At 39.1% G+C, this 24542-nt stretch overlaps 2 pseudogenes; both read left to right on the top strand.

Moving 5' to 3' along the window:
• The first annotated feature begins 445 nt into the window (after positions 1 to 445).
• LOC122910182 lies at positions 446 to 23979 on the top strand (annotated as a pseudogene).
• Positions 14242 to 14370, top strand: LOC122910859 (annotated as a pseudogene).
• Positions 23980 to 24542: the final 563 nt, after the last annotated feature.

Below are 24542 nucleotides of genomic sequence, written 5' to 3' on the forward strand. Positions count from 1 at the left end.
GTGTCTGCTTTTGGCTTGGGTCATGACCTGGGATCGAATCCCATATCGGCCTCCCTGCTCAGTGGGGAGCCTGCTTCTCCTGCACCCTCTGCCTGCTCCTCCCATTGTTTATGCTCTCTCAAATAAATAAATAAATAAATAAAATATTTTAGAAAATGATATAAAGATTTAAAATGAATAAGATGCAAAGGGAAGGGGCAATTTCCATGGATTTTCAAGCATTCCTAAAGCCATTTCACTGACTAACGTCTGCAATCTGTGACTTTCTTAAATGAATATGTCCTCAACTTTGGGCTCTGATTTCATTCCTGAGGGTAAGCCCGGGGAGGGGGGAGTTTTGGTGTTCCCTTTGGACCCACCCTTGCCTGGGCCATGATGTTGCTTCCCGAAGGAAGAGTCCTCTCTTCTTCCTGAGGTCCTAGATGCAGAGAGTGCTGAATACAGGATGGCTGGAGGCCCTGGTCCCTTCGTCTTAGTTGAGTCTTCTTCACATAGGGCCCTGACATCCAGGTAACGTCATCTTCATGAGTCCTTAACACCACAGTTTGCTGGGAACTTTTTCTTAGGTGCCTTTCACTGGAGTGCAGTGTACTGGAAATACAGGAGCTTTGGAAGCTTTGGAATCAGGCAGATGCTGGTTCAAAACCCAGCCTCTATACTGTCTGGATTTCTCAATTTTGACCAGTTATTTAACCTCTCTGGGCCCCCAATTTTTTTCAGCACGAAAATGAAAAAGTGAGGATTGAATGAAACAATATGTAGATGTAAGTAGCACAGTATCTAGCATATAATCACTAACCAGTGTTCATTCGGTAAGTGCATGAATGTCCTTCACAGCTACTTGCAGTACTTAAGGAAGACTGTGATTTCAAATGTTTTTCTCTTGCTTGTAGAAACTGACAAAGCCCTGGGTTGTGTATTTCTGGGGCAGTATCTTGCTTGTCTATTTATATTACACGATTTGCTGAGTTTCTTAGATACATTCTCTTGGAAGATTTCCTATCTGCTTTGCTTTTTGTGACACAAAAGAATTGTAATTCCTTTTGTATTTGAAAGCTGACAGCACAATGTGGGGATGGCCAGAAAGAGCATTTTAAAAAATTCATATTTTAAGTAAGCTTCTAAGAAATCAGAGCTTGGTTTCTATGAAAAAGTATATTTTTCTAATGATTCCTCTATCTTTGCTGTTTTGTGTCAAGGTTTTCTTAGGCAAGAGAGAAGTGGGGGTGTTGAAAGAGGTGAGACTGAACAGAGAGATCAAGATTCTTGATCTTCCTGCTTAGGGACCTTTCCCTGTGTACGTAGTTTCTTCTCCTGCACTCTCAATGCAGAGAATTGCCCCTGCCTGATGGATGACACAATACAATTTACCTCTCTTACTTTCTATCCCTCCAGAGATGCATGGTTTTGCCTTTAATATATTCAAGGGCGTGGGGCACCTGGGTGGCTCAGTAGGTTAAGCCCCTGCCTTCGGCTCAGGTCATGATCTCAGGGTCCTGGGATCGAGTCCCACATCGGGCTCCCTGCTCAGCAGGGAGCCTGCTTCCCTCTCTCTCTGCCTGCCTCTCTGTCTACTTGTGATCTCTCTCTGTCAAATAAATAAATAAAACTAAAAAAATATATTCAAGGGCAGCCTTTGCTGTGTCTGGATTGGCATTTGTAATTATACACTGTGAAAATATAACATGGAGAGAGAGTTTAACTCTTCTCCCAGGTTTTAAAAAAGTTTAATGTGTTAATGTGTTCAAATACCCCCACCTGTGGAGCAAGAGATCCAGTGCCATTTGACTTCTTTCTTCTGCATGATAATAACATTCTGTTTAAAAATCACATTCTCTTTAATAAATGAGTGTGTGCTGCTTTGTCATGTGCAGTGCAGAACCTCTGCAATGCTTAGCCACCTTTCCTCCTTAGTTATTTTCCAAGACATTTGATGTTCTCAACAGCATTAATTGCACTGAGGTCTAATAGGTTGTAATTAATATGTTCAGACCTTGCTTTGTAAAGCTGGAGCCAGAGAATGGTGGACATTTCACAGCACAGAGGTACAGGTGATCACCAGAGGAACTCAAATAAAGGTTCAAAAGGTCTTTACATAATAAGCAATATGATAATTTGTGTGGATGGGCAATTTTACCCTCCTAAATATATATTCCACTATTGTCTTCCTTAAGTTGTTAAAAAAAAAAAACATGAGAATAGCTCAAATACAATAACCAGAATTACTCCAATTTGGCAGGCCATCCATGTGAAGTGTCAAAAGACTTTTCTGCATTGCAGAAATGAGGATTTTTGCTTATTGATGTGTACTTGGTACCACCATTGATCCAAGTGGACTGAATTCAAACTTTAGCATAAGAAGCTGAAGTGATATAAAAGATGACACTCTGAGAGCTAAAGGTTGTTAACTGTAGCGAACATTTATTATTTTTGCATTTCTTGTCCCATTTTGTGAAAAATTTCCCCTACTTTTTGTTGGGGAAACCACCACTTGCTCACCTTTAACTCCTATGATTTAATTTCCACCAGTCCATTCCAGGCTGGGCTTGGATTGGTTTAAGCCAATTATCATATCCCTATTCCCTAAGCATAGTGATTGACTTGGTATGTGCAAAAGGCCCATGTCTGGTCAGAGAGCCTCATATCCCATATTCATGAGTGACCATTGTGGGGAGAGCAGTTCTCCTTCCACTGGCTGGAAAACTGAGAAGAGGTGAGGTCTAGAGTTTGGCAGCCACCTTGAGACCAGGAGGAGAGATCCTGAGTAAGAAAGAAATCACAGGAGTAGGGGAACAGAGGTGATCCAGAGATAAAAAGAATGGAGCTCTTGGGAAACTATTTGAGCATCTGTCTTAAGCTGACTTTAAAAATAATTCTAGCCCTAGAAATTCCTGGATCAGAAGTCAAGAGTTTCTTCTTTTCCTCCTGGAGTGTTTGATTTTCTGTTACTGGCAAATCAGAAGACTTCTAATTGAGTCAGACACAGAGAGGATTAATGCTCACTCTCAGAGTTGATGGGATCTATATTTGAATGGGCAGGCATTATCTGGCATGTCTTGTTTGGTTCAGACTACCTGGCATTTCAAAGTCTCCATGTGTTTTCTAATTGATCTTTTTCTATTTTTGTAAAAGTAAATTCTGGTCACTGATTACCAATATTCTGCATCCTGCATATTTCCACTTTTTAAATCTTATCCAAGCCTCAAGTAAGAGGGGAAATTTCATTTTGACAGTTTTCTACCATTTTGTCTTTTTATCTTCTTTCCATATCCAAGTTGCCCTGCCAAATTTAATAATCAGCTTTGTGACTAAATTATAAATCTCCTTTAATGTTCTTCTTTATTGTAATACATTTTAATCTCTTAGCTGCGGGATTCTTTCCTCTCCTGGGCCATTGAGATTCCCCAGGTATTTAAAATGATTCACCTGCTTGAGTAGTTTATTATATACCACTCTGTATCTTGCCAACGCCTCCAAAGAATCATGGCTTTTTATAGAAATTAGCACATTCATATTCGGGCTCCTTTTATGGTTGTCATGGTTTAAATTCTCTGCAGGTTGTTTTTAGAATTTGAACAATGTTGTAACATTGGCTTATAAATGTAAATAATTTAAGGCTACCCCCAATATACATGTATATTCATGTGACACACACATGTACACATGCCTCCATCAGTCCAGTTTTCCAACTGAGAAGAGAGTTCCTTAGACATTTAATCACTGCCTTAACCTCTCTCTGTGTGGGATCCCAAATGGTTCTTTCATTATTTATCTTAGAACTTCCAATCTGTGACCGGATCAGGTAGGACCTAGTAATGTCATTTTTTCCCATCCCTTTGACTCCATGCAAATAAGGACTTGAATAATCCAAGAAGCCTGTTCTTACCTGCTTTAGAGAGTCTTCAAAAAAGGAAATTCAAGATCTTTTTTGAGTATCTATTTCATTATTTTCATTGTTCTGTTGTCTCCACTAACTCCATCCATTATTAAGAGCAATTTCCTCTCTTGATGTCTACATCCTATACCTGTCTGTTTCTTGTTTCCATTGATTCCACTTCTTTGATCTGGTTTTGAAATGCAGGAACATTCCCAGGACATGCACTACATCTTGGTTGTAGAGGACCACACCCAAACTTCCAGCTTTCAGTTGAATATACCCACTAGGGTATTTCATGGGTACCTCAAACTCAGTATGTGCAATGAAGACCTTGTGGAGTTTCTACTCTTTTCTCCCTTCAGAGATAAGTTTTTGCTTGTTTGTTTGTCCTCCTATGTTCCTTCTTCCACTTCGTGGCCCCATCTTCCACCTAATCACTAGCTAGACAACTGGGTGATATCTTTGACCTCTGCACTTTTTACACTGCCCCCTGTGTGTCTGATCCGTACCAGATTGGTGTCTGATATGTACAAGATTACATTCTTTTCCTCAAATATCTTTCCTATCTGTTCTTTTATCTTCTCCTGGGGTAGGTTTCCCATGGCTGCTAACTGGTCCCATCTCCTCTTTTTGCTCCACCAGCTATCTTCCATATTTTTGCCATGCTGATCTCTCTGCAATATAGATAATATAGTGTAGGTTCTCTACTCAAAATGGGGAATCAGTAATTCCCCATTGCCATAGACTAAAATCAAACTTCTTGGCATGGCTGCAGGCATTAAGAACCCAGACTTGGCGTCATACTGCTCTGAGTTCAGGTTCTCCTTAAGCTACTTACTAATTGCCTGACTTGGAAAAATCTCATAGTTTCTCTATGCCTCACTTTCTGTACTGTAGAGATAGTAACCACCTTCCAGAATGGTCATAAGAATCAAACTATATGATGCTTGTAATGCAGTAGCACAGTGCCTGATGACTTTGCAGCTCTCAGCAAATGATCATTGCTGTTATTAGGATTGCTGTTTTCATTGTATGCCAGTATAATGTAATTGTTGTCAGCTTGGCCACCTTTACCTCTTAAGAGCTGTATGACTGTGGTCAACTTCTCTTCACCTGTTTCCTTATCTGTGAAATGAGGAAAAATAATCATAAACTTCTAAAGTTTTAGGGTGTTAAATTGGCTAATAGAGAGTGGTGTCTGACCGATAGGAAAGCATTGTAAAAATGACAGATCTTATTCTTGTTCTCAGACCATGAACTCATTTCTCTAAGCTATGGAGTCATATATACCTTTGTCTATACTGTTATGTGAAAACATGTCCTCTCGTCTCTGTTTTCTATCATAGTTCTTAGTTTCCTCTGTGACATGGGCCCATGTGGCATCTGGTGAAGTCTGTTCACTTCGTGTCAGAAAAACATTTTAAAATGTGTGATATAAAATCCATAAATATATGGAAAACCAATTATTTTTAAAAATAATCAACAAAAGTTCAAAAACTTAATTTGTGTTAGGGTAATGTATGTGCTTTTCTAATGGACTCATAAATAAGATATAACAGTTGGTCTAATAATTACTATAATTTCAAAGGAACAATGAACATAAATAATATTTCAGCTATCTGTAATGTAGTAACGTGCCATGAGAATACCTGTGATTTCTACTGGTGACAAAAATCACAGGCTCTACCAAAACTATTACATGTGTGCCTTACATTAGTAAATGAAGGAAGTGCTAACTATCAGAGACTGGTGAAAATCAAGACGTGATTTTTTTTCACATTCAAGTTCATGGACTCTACCCAAAGGTCCATGGAGTTCAAGAAGTCTTTATCTAGATCCTACACATATTTTAAAGCAGAGTTCAAACATGCTTTCTCAAAGTCCTTCTTAATCCCAACCAGTTGTAATGAACCTACCTCCTTTATCCACTCTTAGCGCTATGTTTTTTTTCAAAGATCCATATATTTTTTTCCTCTAATATGTTATTAGCTCTATGCACATGTTCCTCCTCATCAAGGATGTCACACCCATGGTCAGTCTTCACACTGGTACACTGTACCTGTGAGTAAGGAGGCCATGGTTGGATAGAAGTGTGAGCATGAAGTGGGCAGTCATTACTTATCTCTATTTCCCTAACTGCCCATTGCAACATAAAGTACAGCGTTTCTGAGAATGTAGCTTATTTCATTTTGGTGTTATTTACTGTGCTGGTTCTGCTGCCTGGGCTGACAAATAGCCCCTCCAAAAGGCAGGTTCTAATCCCATATGCAGTCCCAGCTCAGTGGCAATTTATATGACAAGCTCTCTGAGCTTAGGCAAATATCCTGATATTTTAGCCAGTTATTCTGACAACAACAATTTCTGCCTTATGGAGTGCATATGTCACCAGAGAAAATCAGCTTCCTGGGCTTCCCGCCTGTTACGGGAACATAAATTTTCATGGTGAACTTGAAATGCAAATTATGTGCTTTGATGTTCTTTGCAAATCTTTGCTTGCACCTGGCAGACGTTTTGCAAGAACTTTGGGTAAAAGGAAAGAGAGGGGAAAGAGATAGAGACAGACGGAAAAAGAGAGAAAGGAAGTGATGAATAAAAGGATGTAAGGAGGGAGGGAAGCTGGGCTTTATTTTGTGTGTTGCCTGGTACTCACCACTGAGCATGCAATCATTTTTCTTGAATTTCATGTATTAAGATTTTTAAGAAAAGTAAGTAGATATTTAGTTTGAGAGTTAACAAAAATTAATGTCATATAGCCAAAACTTGTTTTAGTATTTTTTCTACTAATTTAGAGCAACTTTGATACTATTGACATTTTAGGGTGAATAATTCTTTTTTGTGGGAGGCTGTCTGGTGCATTGTGGGCTGTTTAGAGGCATCTTTGGGTTATACCCAGTACAGGCCAGTAATGTGCCTCTCCAAGTTGTAACAACCAAAAAATATCTCCAAATATTGCCATAGGTCCCCTGGGGTGGGGTGGGGGATAGCTTGACCATATCTCCTGTTAATCAATAGAGAACCACTGATTTAGAGGATAATGGCTCCCTATGTGTGTCAGACTCTGCTTTTTGTATCACATATGTCTTCTAACTCAGTCTTCACACAGTCCCATAAAGTAAGTGCTATCATTATTTCCCATTATATAGTTGAGAGATTAGATTCAAGGAAATAAAGCATAGTGAACCAGAAGGGAAACTAATGAGAAGAGAAGGAAAACTAATACAGATGGGCAGCCATTACATGATTTAGTCTAAGAGCAGGGATAGGAAAACTGTGGTACAATTGTATCACCAAGATGGCTAAGGAATATGTCATATCTACTCTCAGCAGTCTAACTTGAAGAGCCAAAATGACCATTAAGTTGGGGATTAATATTAGAATGAAATTAGCAGGGGAGTTAAGATATCATTTACCAACCCTAGTTGGACTAAGTCTTCTTCAAAAATTGACTTTCTGTGTGACTGTGTGCTTTCATAGGGCATTGATCACTTGTGACCACTGTGTAAGTACACTCTCTGTATTACTGACACATAGAGAAGGTCTTTAGCATGGACCCTCAGTAAGTGTTTGTACAATAAATATAAAGTACCTGAAATCTCACTACTGGCAAGTCCTGACTTCAGATACAACATTGTCATCTTTTAAAATTTTCCTTTAGATGCATATATTCTTAAAATATATATAGTGCCTAAGGGTGTTGATTTAATAGTAACAGACTTATGCAACACTAAAAGTATAACTGTAGACATCGATATTTTCATGTGCTAGATGTGGAGACTGAGGCATAGAGGGGAGAAGAAATTTTTCCAATACAAATTATGAACTGAGTCTGGATATAAAAGTAATCTGTGGAAACTAAGTTTCAGTGTTCCTTTTCACTGTATTATCCATCACTTATCACTTTACACTGAGCACATTACAGGGCGTTTTCTGTTGGAAAGGAAAATCCTTGGTTAGTTTAAAAGATGTAGAAGGAATTGGAGAAATAGGAGTGGGAAAAAAGCTCGGCAAGACAGAAGATTACAGAGAAGAGCAGGGAAACCTGTAGGAATGTTTCATCAACAACTTTATTGGCTTGAGTTGAATTCAGTAACAAATTGTTTTTTATTTTTTATTTTTTAAATCTGCTAATTTTCATTTGGAATGTTCTAAAATCAGATTTTTAAAAATTACATATCAAAGATAGAAATAGGTCAGAGACAGCTTAGGATTTAGTCCCCTTATGTTGAAGACCTATCCCTCCATGCAGTTTTATCTGAAAACAGGGCCTTTGGGTGTTAATTTGAATTAGATGATTTCATAAGAGTGAGGTCCTTATGATAGTATTAGTGCTCTTAAAGTAGAGAGAGCAAAGAGTTTGCTCACCCTTTGTCTCTACCTCATGAGGACACACTGAGAAGGCAGCAAGACACCAAAGAGGATACCCCACCAGAACCTGACCATACTGGCACCCTGATTTCAGAGTTCCAATGTCCAAAACTGTGAGAAAATAATTTCTATTGTTGAATTCACCTAGTCTGTGGCATTTTGTTTTGGCAGCCCAAACTGATAAAGACAATGTTTCACCTAATAGAGAATATCAATAAAGGAATAGAAATTATTTTAAAATGAAGAAAAAAATAGAAATTTGCAGCTGAGAAGTATAAAAACTGAAATGAAAAATTTACCAGAGGGATTCAACAGCAGATTTGATCAGGAAGAAGAAAGAAGCAATAAACTTAAAGATGGATTAATTGAGATGATTCTGTCTGAAATACAGATAAAAGAATAAGGAAAAATAGAACCTAAGAGAATTGTGGGAGACTATAAAGAACATCAACACACCCTTAATGGGAGTTCTAGAAAGAGAGGAGAAAGAGTTCTAGAAAGAGAACCTATTTGAATAAATAATGGCTGAACTTTGATGCAAAACATTAATCTATCCATCATGTAAACTCAGTGATTCCAAACAAGGTAAACTCTATGAGGTAATACCTGGACATGTTATAGCTGAGCTAAGAGCCCAAAGCAGAAATAACCTTAAAGCCACAAGAAACAAGAAAATTATCATAGACACAGGGTCCTCCATAAGAATGGAAGCTGATTTCTGATCAAAAGTATTCAGCACATTATGCATATTCAACATGTTAAAAGGAAAAGATTATAAGCTGAGAATTCTGTATTCAGTGAAGCTACTTTTCAACAGTGGAGAAGTGAATACATTGTCAGTAAGCAGAAACTGAGACAATTTGTTGTTGACAGACCTGCCGTGGAAAAAACAATAAAGTCCTTCAGGCTAAAATGAAATGATACTGGGACACCTGTGTGGTTTGGTGAGTTAATCATCTGACTCTTGGTTTAAGCTTAGATCATGATCTCAGGGTTGTGAGATCAAGCCCTATGTGGGGCCCCATGCTCAGTGTGGAGTTCACTTGAAATGCTTTGCCCCTCCTTCTCCCACCCTCTCTGCTCCTCACCCCACTCACACACTCTTTCGTTCTCTCTTTGAAACCAAAAAACAAACAAACAAAAAAAACCCCAAGAACAAAAAACAAAACAAACAAATAACTTGGAAGAGTAGAAATTTTAAAAAGTTTAAAAAATAAATAAAGTGATGGGTGCCTGGGTGGCTCAGTGGGTTAAGCCTCTGCCTTCAGCTTGGGTCATGATATCAGGGTCCTGGGATTGAGCCCCGCATCGGGCTCTCTGCTTGGCGGGAAGCCTTCTTCCCTTCCTTTCTCTCTGCCTGCCTCTCTGCCTGTTTGTGATCTCTGTCTGTCAAATAAATAAAATCTTAAAAAAAAAAACTATAAAATAAAATGAAATGAGTAATCTAATCCATAGGAAGGAATAAAGGGGACCAGTAGGTCCTCTTTTATTTGTAAGTAAATATAAAGGCAGTATAAATGTATGCTTGGTTTGTAACTTCCTTTTTCTGTTATTTGACTTAAAGTCACCTACATAAAGTGATAGTTATTAATTTATGTTGAGTTACATACAGTTTATAAAGATGTGATTTATATGACAATAACAGCATAAGAAGAGGGGAAGATATGCAGATACACAAGAATAAGGTTTTTGTATTCTATTGAAATTAAGTTGGTATTAATCTGAACTATAATGTTATCAGCTAAAAGGTTAATCTGTAAGGCAACCATTAATAAAGAATAATACAAGAAATAGCAAAATAATTAAAATTATAGACTAGGAAATATCTGTTAACATAAAAGAAAGCAAAAGTGAAGGAACAGAGGAATAAGAAACCAGAAGATATATACAGAAAATAAATAGTAAAATGGCAGGTGCAAATTCTACTTTATCAGTAATAACACTAATTATAAATGGATTACATTCTCTGGTCGAATGGCAGAAATTGGCTGAATGAGTTTTTTAAAAAAATTATCCAAGGATGTCATCACCAAGATGGCCCCATAGATCATCTGACTTCACTCCCCCTCACAAGAAAAACAAATGGCAACTATTTACAAACAAGACACCACTGAGAGACTTCTAGGATATGGGGGTGAAGCTGAAATATTTCCCTGCACCCTAGAGACCAAGATGGACTGCATTAGTAGGGGAAGAGGAACAGATACATGCTGACCACATGGCTCTTTCTCTAGGTCACTGCAGCACAGTGCAGAGGGAATTCCTTTTTCTCCAGTGGGAAAAGAGAGTCCAAGGAAGAACCAGCACCCTTAGCATTGTGAGTTGCTCTGTGGGAAGTTCTACCCCACACTCACCTCACAGACAATTATAAATATGTACCCAACACAGACATACCTAATATATAAAAGAAAACTAACAGAGCTAAAAGGAGAAGTATACAGATATACAATAGTAGTTAGGAATTTAAATACCCTAGTCTCACCAATGAATAAATCAGACAGAGTCAAAATAAGGAAATAGTGGGTTTGAACAAGACTATAGACCAAATGGACCTAATAGACATACACAGAACATTCTATCCAACAATAGTAGATTCACCTTCTTCTCAAATACACATGAAACATTTTCTAGGGTATAGACCATATGTTCTTCCACAAAGCAAATCTTAGCAAATTCAAATAGATTGAAATTATACTGAATATCTTCTTTGACCACAATGGCATAAAAGTAGAAATCAATAGCAAGAGGAATCATATGGTATCACTCACTTGTGGATAAGGAATAACTTGGAGAACATTTGGAAAAGGAAAGGAAAAGTGAATTGGTGGAAATTGGAGTGGGGGATGAACCATGAGAGACTGTGGACTCTGAGAAACAAACTGAGGGTTTTAGAAGGGAGGGGTATGGGGAGATGGCTGAGCTTGATGGCGGGTATTAAGGAGGGAGTGTATTACATGGAGCACTGGGTGTGGTGCATACACAATGAATCTTGGAACACCGAAAAAATAAAATAAAAAAAAAACTGGAGAATTCACAAATATGTGGAAATTAAACAACACTCTCTTGAATGATCAATGGATTGAAGAATAAATTAAAAGAGAAATAAAAAAAGTTTCTTAAAACAAGCAAAAATGGAAGTGTAGCATACCAGAATTTCTATGATTCAGGAATAGCAGTTGTAAGAGGAAATTTCATAGCAATAAGCACTTACATTAAGAATCAAGAAAGAAAGAAGGAAAAACACTCAAGAAAGATCCAAATCAACAACCTAATTCCATACTTTAAGAAATTAGGCACCATTTATTGAAGAGACTGTCTTTTTTTCCCAATATATATTTTTTCCTGCTTTGTCAAAGATTAGTTGACCATAGAGTTGAGGGTCCATATCTGGGCTCTCTACTCTGTTCCACTGGACTATGTGTCTGTTTTTGTGACAGTACCATGCTGTCTTGGTGATCACAGCTTTGTAGCAAAGCTTGAAATCAGGCAACGTGATGCCACCTGTTTTGTTTTGTTTTGTTTTTCAACATTTTCTTAGGAATTCAGGGGTCTCTTCTGGTTCCATACAAATTTTAGGACTGTTTGTTCCAGCACTTTGAAAAATGTTGGTGGAATTTTGATCAGGATGGCATTGAAGTATAGATGGCTCTAGGCAGTTAGACATTTTAACAGTGTTTATTCTTCCAATCCATGAGCATGGAATGCTTTTCCATCTTTTTGTGTCTTCTTCAATTTCTTTCATGAGTGTTCTGTAGTTCCTCAAGTACAGATCCTTTACCTCTTTGGTTAGGTTTATTCCAAGGTATCTTATGGTCCTTGGTGCCATACTAAATGAAATTGATTCTCTAATTTCCCTTTCTATAATTTCATTGTTAGTATATAAGAAAGAAACTGATTTCTGTGGATTGATTTTGTATCCTACCCCTTACTGAATTTCTGTATGAGTTTTAGTAGTTTGGGGGTGGAGTCTTTTGGGTTTTCCATATAAAGTATCATGTCATCTGCGAAGAGAGAGAGTTTGATTTATTCTTTGCCAATTTGAATACCTTTTACTTCTTTTTGTTGTCTGATTGCTGTTGCTAGGACTTCTAGTACTATGTTGAACAACTGTGGCAAGAGTGGACATCCTTGTCATGTTCCTGATCTCAAAGGGAAAGCTGTCAGCTTTTCCCCATTGGGAATGATATTCACTGTGGGTTTTTCATAGATAAATTTTATGGAGTTGAGGAATGTTCCCTCTATCCCTATACTTTGAAGAGTTTTAATCAGGAAAGGATGCTGTATTTTGTCAAATGCTTTTTCTACATCAATTGAGAGGGCCATATTGTTTTTCTCTCTTCTCTTATAGAACAAATCAGTAATAGAACCACATGGTCCTCTCAATTCTCAAATGACACTACAAAGTGTTGATATCTGAGATCTATAAAGAACTCCTCAAATGGAACACTCAAAAAGACAGATAATCACATAAAAAAAAATGGACAGAAGACATGAACAGACTCTTCTCCAAAGAAGACATACAAATGGCTATCAGACACAATGAAAAAATGCTCATCATCATTAGCCATCAGGGAGATTCAAATCAAAACCACATTGAGATACCACCTTACACCAGTTAGAATGGCCAAAATTAACAGGGCAGGAAGCAAGTGCTAGAGAGGATATGGAGAAAGGGGAACCCTCTTACACTGTGGGTGGGAGTGCAAGTTGGTGCAGCCACTTTGGAAAACAAAGTGGCTTATGAAGTTAAGAAAACAAAACTCCTTATAAAGTTAAAAACAGAGCTATCCTATGACCTTGCAATTGCACTATTGGGTATTTACCCCAAAGATACAGACATAATGAAAAGAAAGACCATCTGTACCTCAATGTTCAAAGCAGCAATGACCACAGTCATCTAACTGTGGAAAGAGCCAAGATGCTCTTCAACAGACAAATGGATAAAGAAGATGTGGTCCATATATATAATAAGAGTATTATGCCTCCATTAGAAAGGATGAATACCCAACTTTTGTATCAACATGGAGGGGACTGGAGGAGATTATGTTGAGTGAAATAAGTCCAGCAGAGAGAGTCAATTATCATACGAGTTCACTTACTTGTGGAGCATAAGGAATAGCACAGAGGAGATTGGGTGAAGAAGAGGAGAAGTGAGTTGGGGGAAATCAGAGGAGAAGACAAACCATGAGAGACTGTAGACTCTGAGAAACAAACTGAGGGTTTTGGAGGGGAGGGGATGAGTGGTTGGGAGAGCCTGGTGGTGGGCACATACAGCATGGAGCATTGGGTGCAGTGCATAAGCAATGAATCTTGGAACACTGAAAAAAGAAAAAAAAGAAATTAGGCAAAAAAAAAAAAAAAACCCAAACTGGGCCTAAAATTAGCGGAAGGAAGGACAAATAAAGATTAGAGTGGGAGTAAATGAAATAGAGAATTAAAAAAAAAAACAGTAGAAAAGTTTAACTGAACTAAAAACTGGTTATTTGAAAAGATAAAATTGACAAAATCTTGGAAAACATAAGATAAAATCTCCTTAGCATGGGCCTTGGTAATAATAATTTTGTAAATCAATTTTGTGCTTTGTAAAGCAAAAGCAATAAAATAAAATAAGTGGGACTGCATCAAACTAAAAAGCTTTCCAGGCAGCAAAAAAAACCGTCAACAAAGTGTAAAGACAACCTATAGGATAGGAAAAATATTTTTAAACCATATATTAGATAGGGGTTAATATCCAAAATATATAAAGAATTCCTATAACTCAATAGCAAATAGAAAAACCCCAAATAATCCAATCAAAAATGAGTTTTTCCATTTGTATGTCTTCTTTGGAAAAATATCTGTTCATGTCTTCTGCCCATTTCTTGACTGGATTATTTGTTTTTTGGGTGTTGAGTTTGGTAAGTTCTTTATAGATCTTGGATATGAGTCCTTTATCTGATATGTCATTTGCAAATATCTTCTCCCATTGTGTAGGTTGCCTTTTAGCTTTGTTGAGTGTGATCGCTTCTTGGCCTTTTGGCTAAGATCAAGTGTAGTTTTGTTGACTGTTAATATTGCTGTGTTAATTTTGCTTTTTATCTTGATGAAGTCCAAATAGTTCATGTTTCCCTTACCATTGGATACCTATCTAGCAAGAAGTTGCTGTGTCCAAGGTTGAATAGACATTTGTCCGAAGAAGACATATAACATGGCCAACAGACACAGGGATAAAATGTTCCACATCACTTAGCATCAGGGAAATACAAATCAAAACCACAATGATAAACCACCTCACACCATTCAGAATGGTTAAAACTAACAAGACAAGAAAAAACAAGTGTTAGTGAAGTTCTGGAGAAAGGGGAAGCATCTTAAACTGTTGGTGGGGTTGTAAGCTGGTACATCCACTCTGGAAAACAGTATGGAGGTTCCTCAAGAAGTTAAAAATAGAGCTACTATGACCCACCAATTGCACTACTGGGTATTTACCCCAAAGATACAAATGTAGTGATCTGAAGGGGAACATGCCCCCCAGTGTTCAAAGTAGCAATGTCCACAGTAGCTAAACCATGGAAAGAGCCAACATGTCCATTGATAGATGAATGGCTAAAGAAGATCTGGTATAGGGGTGCCTGGGTGGCTCGGTGGGTTAAAGCCTCTGCCTTTGGCTTGGGTCATGATCTCAGGGTCCTGGGATTGAGCCCTGCATCAGGCTCTCTGCTCAGCAGGGAGCCTGCTTCCTCCTTTCTCTCTGCCTGCCTCTCGCCTACTTGTGATCTCTGTCTGTCAAATAAATAAAATCTTAAAAAAAAAAAAGAAGAAAGGATGAATACTTAACCATTTACATCAACGTGGATGGAACTGGAGGGTATTATGCTGAGTGAAATATGTAAACCAGAGAAATACAATTACCATGTAGTTTCACTTATATGTGGAATATAAGAAACAGTGCAGAGGATCATAGGGAAAGAGAGTGAAGGGAGACAAATCAGGAGAGACTCTTAACTATAGGAAACAAACTGAGGGTTGCTAGATGGGTGGTGGGTAGGTGATGGGGTAATGGAGTGATGGGCATTAAGGAGGGCACATGATGTGTATTTTATAAACACTGGGTATTATAAGCAACTGATAAATTATTGAACACTACATCTAAAACTAATGGTGTACTATATGTTGGTTAATTGAATTTAAGTAAAATTTTAAAAATGTGTCTTTTCCAAAGAGGTAATGAATGGTTACCTGGTTCATGAAAAGATGCTCAACATCCCTAGTGATTAGGGAAGTTAAAATTAAAACCACAGTGATAGATCACCTCATACCTGTTAGAAACAAAAAGATAAAAGATACTGGCGTGGATGTAGAGAAAATGGGGAACACTTGTGCACTGCTGGTGGAATCATAAATTGGGGCAGCTACTTTGGAAAACAGTATGGAGATTCCTCAAAAAATTAAAAATAATATTACTATATAATCTAGTAATTTGAATTCTGGGTACATATCCAACAGAAACAAAAACACTAACTTGAAAAGATAGCCACATTCTTGTGTTCACAGCATCATTGTTTATAATACCAAACGTAGAAACAACTGAGTGTGCATTAGTGAATTAATAAATAAAGAAGGTGTGCTATGTATGGACAGTAAAATATTATTCAGCTGTAAAGATGTGGAAATCCTATTTGCAACAACATGGCTGGAACTTGATGGTGTTATGTTAAGTAAGATAAGTCAGAGACAACTATTATATAATATCACTTATATGTGGAATCTAATAAAAAATACTACTAATAAATTTATAGCAGAAGTCGGATTTATGATTACTGGAGTCAGGAAGTGGAAGGGTGGGGGCATTGGATGAAGGTGGTCAAAAGATACAAACTTGCTATTATAAGATAAATAAGTATTAGGATTTAATGCACAACATAATGACTGTAGCTGACAGTGCTGTAGGATACATAGGAAAGTTGTTAAGAAAGTAATTCCTGAGTTCTCATCCAAGAAGAACTCTTTTTGGTATTTCTTAAATTTTATTTTAATTCCAGTATAGTTAATATACAGTGTTATATTAGTTTTAGGTGTATAATATAGTGATTCAACTACCACATACATTACCCAGTGCTCATCACAAGTGTACTCCTTAATCCTGTCACCTGTACTACCCATCTTCCCCCATCTCCCTCTAGTAACCATCAGTTTGTTCTCTATAATTAAGAGTGTGATTTTATTTATGTCTCTGTCTTTTTTCCTTTGCTTGTTTGTTCTGTTTCTTTAATCCCATATATGAGTTAAATCATATGGTATTTGTAGTTCTCTGACTGGCTTATTTTGCTTAACATTATACTTTTTAGCTTCATCTGCATCATTGTAAATGTCAAGGTTTCATTCCTTTTGATGGACAAATAATATTCCATCACACACATACACAAACACAGACAGACACACACACACAATTTTTTTTTTATGCATTCATCTATCAATGGACACATGGGCTGCTTCATTTTTTTTTCTTTTTAAAAAATAGTGTCTATATGATGGTGGATGTTAAATAAACCTTTGGTGGTAATCATTTTATAATCTATGATAATCAAACTATAATGCTGTGTATGTTAAATTTACATAGTGATGTATGTCAATTTTTTTTTAAAGATTTTATTTATTTGACAGAGAGATACACAGCGAGAGAGGGAACACAAGAAGGGAGAGTGGGAGAGAGAGAAGCAGGCTTCCCACAGAGCAGGTGCCTGATGTGGGTCTTGATCCCAGGACCCTGGGATCATGATCTGAGCCGAAGGCAGATGCTTAATGATTGAGCTACCCAGGCGCCCTGATGTATGTCAATTATTATCATTAAAACTGGAGAAATCAATTCAACTAAATGCTGTCTAAAAAGATACAGTTTTTATTCAAAGGCACAAATAGGTTGAAAGTAAAAGAATAGAAAAAAGATATACCATAAAAAAGTAACCCCACAATCTGGATGGCTCTACTAATAATAGACAAAATTGTACTTTATGACAAAGCTTGTTACTAGACACACAGAGGGACACTTTGTAATAATAAAATGTTAATTTCACCAAGATGATATAATAATTATAAACATCTTTAAACAAAACAGTACAGTTCAGAATGCATGAAACAGATCTAATAGAATTGAAGGGAAATCAACCAATTCAACTTTAGTAGTTGGAAACATCAATGCTCTATTTTATATAATAACTGAAACACCTGGGTCTAGGATGAACAAGGAAAGAGAAGACTTTACCGACACTAAACAAACGATACCTAACCTGCATCTCTAGTGCTCTTCCCTCAGTAACTGCACAATATGTATTCTCAAGTGCATTGGGAACATTCTCCAAAGTAGACAACTATTAGGCCATAAAACAAGTCTCAATACATTTAAAAGAGTTGAAGTCATACAAAATATGTTGTTCCCTGACAACAATGGAATGAAATAGAAAATAAGCAACAGGAAATTGGGAAAATTCCCAAATATGTGGAAATGAAACATCACTTTCCTAAATAACCGGTGAGTCAAAGAAGAAATCACAAAGGAAATTAGAAAATACTTTGATATGAATGAAAAAAAGTACACTTTATTAATATAGAAATGAAAATCCTTTACCAAATACCAGTGAACCACATTCAACAACATACAAAGAGGATTATATGCCAGGATCAAGTGGGATTTATCCCACAGCTATGCAAGTCCTGGTTAATGTAAAAAAATCAATCAGTGTAATATACATTAATAGAATGAAGAGAAAAAACTTATTTGATTATACAAATAGATGCAGAAAAACCATTTTATAAAACCTTTTTGTGATGCAAAACACTTTCATCAAACCATGAATAGAAGGGAAGTTCCTCAACATGATAAAGGTAATCCAGCATAGTTAACGTCCTACTTAAGTATAAAAAACTGAAATGTCCCTCCAAGATCAAGAAAACAGCAAGGAAAGCCACTGTCATCAATTTTTTTTCAGGGCTGCACTGGAGGTTCTAGCCAGGGCAATTAGACAAGTAAAAGAAAAAGAAATAAAGGGATACCATATGATTTATGGGGCAAAAGTGTAGTCTTTTCAACAAACGGTGTGGGACAAATGGATGTCCATGTGTAAAAGAAAGAAGATGGGGGGCACCTGGGTGGCTCAGTGGGTTAAGCCTCTGCCTTTGACTCAGGTCATGATCCCAGGGTCCTGGGATCGAGCCCCGCATCCGGCTCTCTGCTCAGTGGGGAGCCTGCTTCCCCCTCTCTCTCTGCCTACCTCTCTGCCTGCCTCTCTGTGTACTTGTGATCTCTCTCTCTCTAAAAAAAAAAAAAAAAAAATTGGGGGAAATATTTTAATAGCTATTTCTCCAAAGTAGTCAATAAGCACATAAGCACATGAATAATGTTTGGCATCATTAGTTTTTGGTGTATTCCAAATTGAAATTTCAATTGGGTACCACTTCACATGCACTAAGATTGCTATGATAAAAAAGACATGGAGTACCTCAGTGGCTCAGTAGGTTGTGTGCCTTTGGTTTAGGTCATGATCCTAGGGTCCTGGGATGGAGTCCCGTCCGCATCCAGCTTCCTGCTCAGCAGGGAGTCTACTTCTTGCTCTGCCTCTCCTCCAACTCCTTCTCTCTCTCTCGCTCTCAAAAATAAATGAAGTCTCTTTAAAAATAACAGACAATAATAGCAAATGTTAGTGAGGATGTGGAGAAATGGGAACCATCTTTTTGCTGTTCGAGAGGGAAAGCAGTACAGCCACTTTAGAAATCAATTTGGCAGTTCCAAGGAGCTATCATTTGACCCAGAAATTCTACTCATTGGTATATCTCTAAGATAAATGAAAATAGGTACACGTGAAACCCAAACATGGAAGTTAATTGCAATATTATTCATAATAGTCTAAACATGGAAATGACCCCAGTGCCTAATAATTAATGGATGATGAAATTGTGGTGTTCCTTTAAAAGCTATAAAAATAAGAAAGTACTGATAACAGGCTATAGCCTCCATGAACTTTAAGGCCTCATGCTAAGTGAAAGTAGTTAACCAAAAAAGGCCACATATTATATGATCCCATTTATATGAAGTGTCCAGAATGGACAAATCTGAGGAACTAGTCAGTTCAATAGTGGATGACAGGGCTTTAGGAGAAGGCAGGAAGAAAGGAGGGAAGGAAGGAAAAGAAGGAAGGGAATGAAAAGAAAGGAGAAAAGGAAGGAAAGAAGGAATAAAGGGAGGGAGGAAGGAAAGGAGGGACTGCTAGTAGAAATGGGATTTCTTTTTTCAACATTTTGAGGAACCTCCATGCTGTTTGACCCAGCAATTGCACTACTGGGAATTTACCCTAAAGATACAAACGTAGTGATCCAAAGGGGCACGTGCACCCGAATGTTTATAGCAGCAATGTCCACAATAGCCAAACTATGGAAAGAACCTAGATGTCCATCAACAGATGAATGGATAAAGAATATGTGGTATATATACACAATGGAATACTATGCAGCCATCAAAAGAAACGAAATCTTGCCATTTGCGACAACATGGATGGAACTAGAGCGTATCATGCTTAGCGAAATAAGTCAAGCGGAGAAAGACAACTATCATATGATCTCCCTGATATGAGGAAGTGGTGATGCAACATGGGGGCTTAAGTGGGTAGGAGAAGAATCCATGAAACAAGATGGGATAGGGAGGGAGACAAACCATAAGTGACTCTTAATCTCACGAAACAAACTGTGGGTTGCTGGGGGGAGGGGGGTTGGGTGAAGGGGGGTAGGGTTATGGACATTGGGGCGGGTATGTGCTTTTGGGTAAATTGGAAGGGGAGATGAACCATGAGAGATTATGGACTCTGAAAAACAATCTGAGGGGTTTGAAGTGGCGGGGGGGTGGGAGGTTGGGGTACCAGGTGGTGGGTATTATAGAGGGCACAGCTTGCATGGAGCACTGGGTGTGGTGAAAAAAATAATGAATACTGTTTTTCTGAAAATAAATAAATTGGAAAAAAAAAAAAAAGAAATGGGATTTCTTTTTGGTGCTTATAAGGTTCTGGAATTAGCGGTGATGATTGTACAATGTCATCAAGGTACTAAATGAATTATATACTTTGAAGGTGTGAATTTTGTGATGTGAATTATATCTCAAAAAGCATGATAAAACCCACATTCAAGTTATTCCCCCCACCAAAAAAGAATAGATGTGATTGTGTAAGTAAGTAAGAGGAGGAAGAGCATTCTCAGATTTTCATAAAAGAATGTATGTGGGGACTGGGAAGTCCTAGAGATGTGCCACTCAGATCTATTGCAAGCTGAGAGCATGCTCGAATTGGTGCCAGACTTGGAACAATACAATGGATTCCAAAACAAGGTATTTCTTGCACTCTTGGTGATTCATTCTAATTGATTTAGTAACTGTCATCATAGTGATGGCTATTGGTTTTATAATAGATATAATTACTCCAAAAAAATCTAAAGTTGTGCTGTCCAGTATAGTAATCATAAATCATATGTGTCCATTCACATTCAAATTTAAATTAAAATAAAATGCAATTACAGTTCAGTTGTACCAGCACATTTCAGATACACAGTAGCACAGCTGGTTGCCATACTGGACAACATAGAACAGTCTCATCATTGTAGAAAGTTCTGTTGGGCATGATTGATTTTGAGAGAGATGAGTAGAGAACAGAAGGGAGGGAGGGGAACAGTAAAGGGGTCCAAAACAAAACAAAATGAAAAAACCTTCCAAAATGTAAAAATCTTGTGAGTTCCAAAACTTTCTAAAAGTGACCCAACTGTATTAACTGAGCCCCTGTCTATTCTAGACAGTGGGGATTGATTAATTGTTTCATTGATTTTTTTTCAATATGGAGTAGCAATGAATACAGAAAACTGTGCTAGGGACATGGTGTAAAATAAACAAACTGGCATAATGTCTCTTCTCAAGCAGTTTACATTCCAGTGGAGGAGATGGCCCTTAATCAGCAATGACACAAACAAATGTAAAAGGGCAAATGTGTTAATCACTCTGGTGGAGAGTATCTGGACCAAGGAGGGCATATGGGGGTATGTTTGATCTCCTGTGGAGCGTCTTTCCTGTGGAAGGGGGCATCTGAGATGGAATTTAAGTGAACAGATTAAGGAAAAAGAGAACAAGTCAGCCCAAAGACCGTGTGCACAGAGGCCCTGGAGCAGAGAAAACATGATAGGAAGGAGGAGCTGACAGGTCCTATGTGTACCATCATGGAAAGTGAAGGGAAGGTGTGAGCTGAAGCTAAAAAGGTAGAGTCCCTATTCTCTATATCTGCAGCACCAGCATCACCTGAAAACTTGTTAAAAATATAAAATCTAAGTCTCTACCCCAAGCAAATGTATTAAAATCTGTATTTAACAAGATGCTCAGGTGACTAATAGGCATGAAGTTCAGATGCATAGTCCAAGAGTCTACAAACTGTGGAAATCAGGCTGGATCCTCCCACTGCCTGTGTTTAAACAGAGAGTTTTATTGGACTTCTATTTTGCCTGTCCATTTACTAAGTGTCTGTGGCTGTTTTCTTGCTGCAGTGATGGAATGGAGAGGTTGCCACAGAGATTGGTTGGCTGACAACACTGAAAATGTTTATTCTCTGGCCCTTTTCACAGAAGTTTTTTGACCCCTAGCTCATACTGTGCCATACCTCAAAGACAGCATTAAAAATTTGGCACTTATTCTAAGAGCAGAGGAAGCCTATGAAGACTTCCCTTTTAGAAGGATTGCTTTGGCTGCACAGTGATGAAAGGCCCATAGACTGCACAGGAGTGTTCATTCTCAGCCTGAATTTGGCTGACCCTTCACAGTTTCCACCTTGCTGTCCTGGGCCTCCATCCTAAAGGAGAGTCCTTGTAGAAAGCCCTTGTGACTACTGCCTGAAGATGACCTGTTGGGGCCATCTCAGCCCCTAGGAGTTCCCTCAAAGGATGAGGCCCCAGGAACTGGGCTCATCCTGAACTGAACTATTGGGGTGTCCTGGATCAGCTCTGACAGCAGTTCCCCAGGTTCTTCCTTTATCTGATGGTGCAGATGGAGAGCATGTACTACATACTCCAGAAGATCCAGCAGAGTCTCCAGGAACATCACAAGCAGGCAGAAAGCTTCCTGTGGACAATGGAGACCTGGAGCTGACCTTTAGGCTTCCAACCCAGGGAGTACCAGGTGAGCCAAGTCTCCTCTGGTTGAGACTGCTCACCAGGATTCCTGAGGATCAGTCAGATCTGAGGCTTCCCCACCCCCAGTGTCCAAGACCCCATAGCCCTCCAGTCTTCAGGGACCACACTTCAAAGATGTCATGGCCACAGGTCATCAGACAGGAACAAGCAGCCCTCTGGAGCAGACACTCTCCCAGTATACCAGTTGCACATGCAGCCTTCTTGGGACTCTGAGCCCCATTACTGGCAGGATATTCTAACTGAACAACTCTGGCAGATCTTTGCTGGGACCCTCAAGAAGGTGGACCAACCACAGCACAAGATGACAGAACAGGCACCAAGCCTGGAGAGCCAGGAACCAGGACCATGTTACTTGGGACTGGAGCCATGTACCAAAAACACTTGGGTTCTAATCCCACCTGTGCTTCCCCCCACCCCCAGCTCGAGGGTTCCTAAGAAAGGGGAACAGAACCAGGTACCAAAGCAGAGAAGATGCTCTCCTGTGTGGCCTAGAAGCCTGCTATGAGAAGCTATCCATTTCTGAAGCCCATATGCTGGGACCCTGAGGACTTTGGGGATATGTGGAAAAGACCAGATGTCTTGCCTTGACAATCAAAGAAGTTGGCCGTCCCACATGGAATGGAGAACATGTAGATGCTAAAGCACAGGGAGCTGGTGCTGGCCATGGCTGTCAGCAGCTTCACATGACATACATTCACCTCTGACAAGGGTGGTGTCAAAGTGTGGAGTCTGGTTAGCCAGGTGGTATAGGACAAGTATCCTTGTATAGGACAAGAACAACCTGTGTGTACAGACCTATTTAGCCTACTTACACACCTGCCTGCTGTCCTCAAACAGTCTAACCCTGCTGATGGGTGGCCACAACCTCCCTGCTTTAAGTGTGTGGACCTGACAGTGCCCTCCCTGCATGGGACAGATGAGCTACCCTGTACAGTTCTCACCTGCCAGGCCCTGGCCTTCTACCCTGAAGACAACTTGACCTTCATTGGCTTCATTGATGGCACAGTCAGGATCCAGGAGCTGTGGGACAACAGATTTGTCAGGGACCTGCTGAGCCACCTAAATGGAGGCAAAAGCATTGCTGTTAAAGACCAGAACATCTGAACAGGGTGTGGAGCAGGGGTCTGGGTACCTGCCTGTAGGGGTGGGACCTGAGGACCACTGGAGTCCAAGAATACCAATTTGAGTCTCAGATAATGAGCCTATCCCTTAGTGCCCCCAGAGGACTGGGTGCTAGTGGGTACAACCAATGGCCAACAGTGGCTGCAGCCCACCTGAGGGGGCAGAAGCACATGGTGGGGTGTAAGGATGGAACCATCTTGGGTCTCAGCTTCTCCCCTCTTGAGCAGAGCATTAGCATGGATGACCTGGTCAACAGCTATGGCATACCTGTTGGACCATGCTGTTCCAGGCACCTGAGACCTCCTCCATCCTACGTTGTGATGTGTCCCCCAGCAACTGCCTGATCATCACAAGGTCCACACCTTGGGGTACCAGATCACTTATTGAGGGTTTTGGCACTGTGTCCTGACTTGGGATTCCTTTTTTGTCTTTTTTCCCTCCACAAGGTGGAGGCACAGTGTTAGGATGATGTGGTCGGTGGGTTGGGTCTCTTTCCCATTGCACAAACAGGCCAGTGATCTTTGTCCCATGTAAGAAAGCAAATAAAACGAAACAGAACAAAAACCAGGCACATAGACAGAACTTGCTCCAGGGGAACTTAGGGTCTAGTGAGAACCCACTTTTGTCTCCCAAATTGGTTGTTGACTCCTTTCATGAGGAAGCAGACTATACTATCACCTAGTTGTCTGTTGTTGTTAACTCCTTCAGTGCCTGACAGAGTGCTGTTTAGCCAGGGAATGCTGCTATTTAACGATTCAGTAAATAGCTTGACCTTGTTACACTTAATGCCTGCCACTCTTAGAATCTTCTTTTCTGGACACTTCAAAAGGCAAAATACCATGATGCCTGATCTGCTTTCAGCAGTTTCCTTGACAGCTCAGCTCTATGTTCGATAGGGTACCTAGGCCAGTACAGTAGATGGCGAGTTTGAGGAGAACAGGGGAGACAAGAATCTGATTCCAGTTTCCAGTATGGATAGGAACCGCAGGAAGAA

The sequence above is a fragment of the Neovison vison genome, chromosome 6 (genome assembly GCF_020171115.1).
Source record: "Neovison vison isolate M4711 chromosome 6, ASM_NN_V1, whole genome shotgun sequence".
Taxonomy (NCBI): domain Eukaryota; kingdom Metazoa; phylum Chordata; class Mammalia; order Carnivora; family Mustelidae; genus Neogale; species Neogale vison.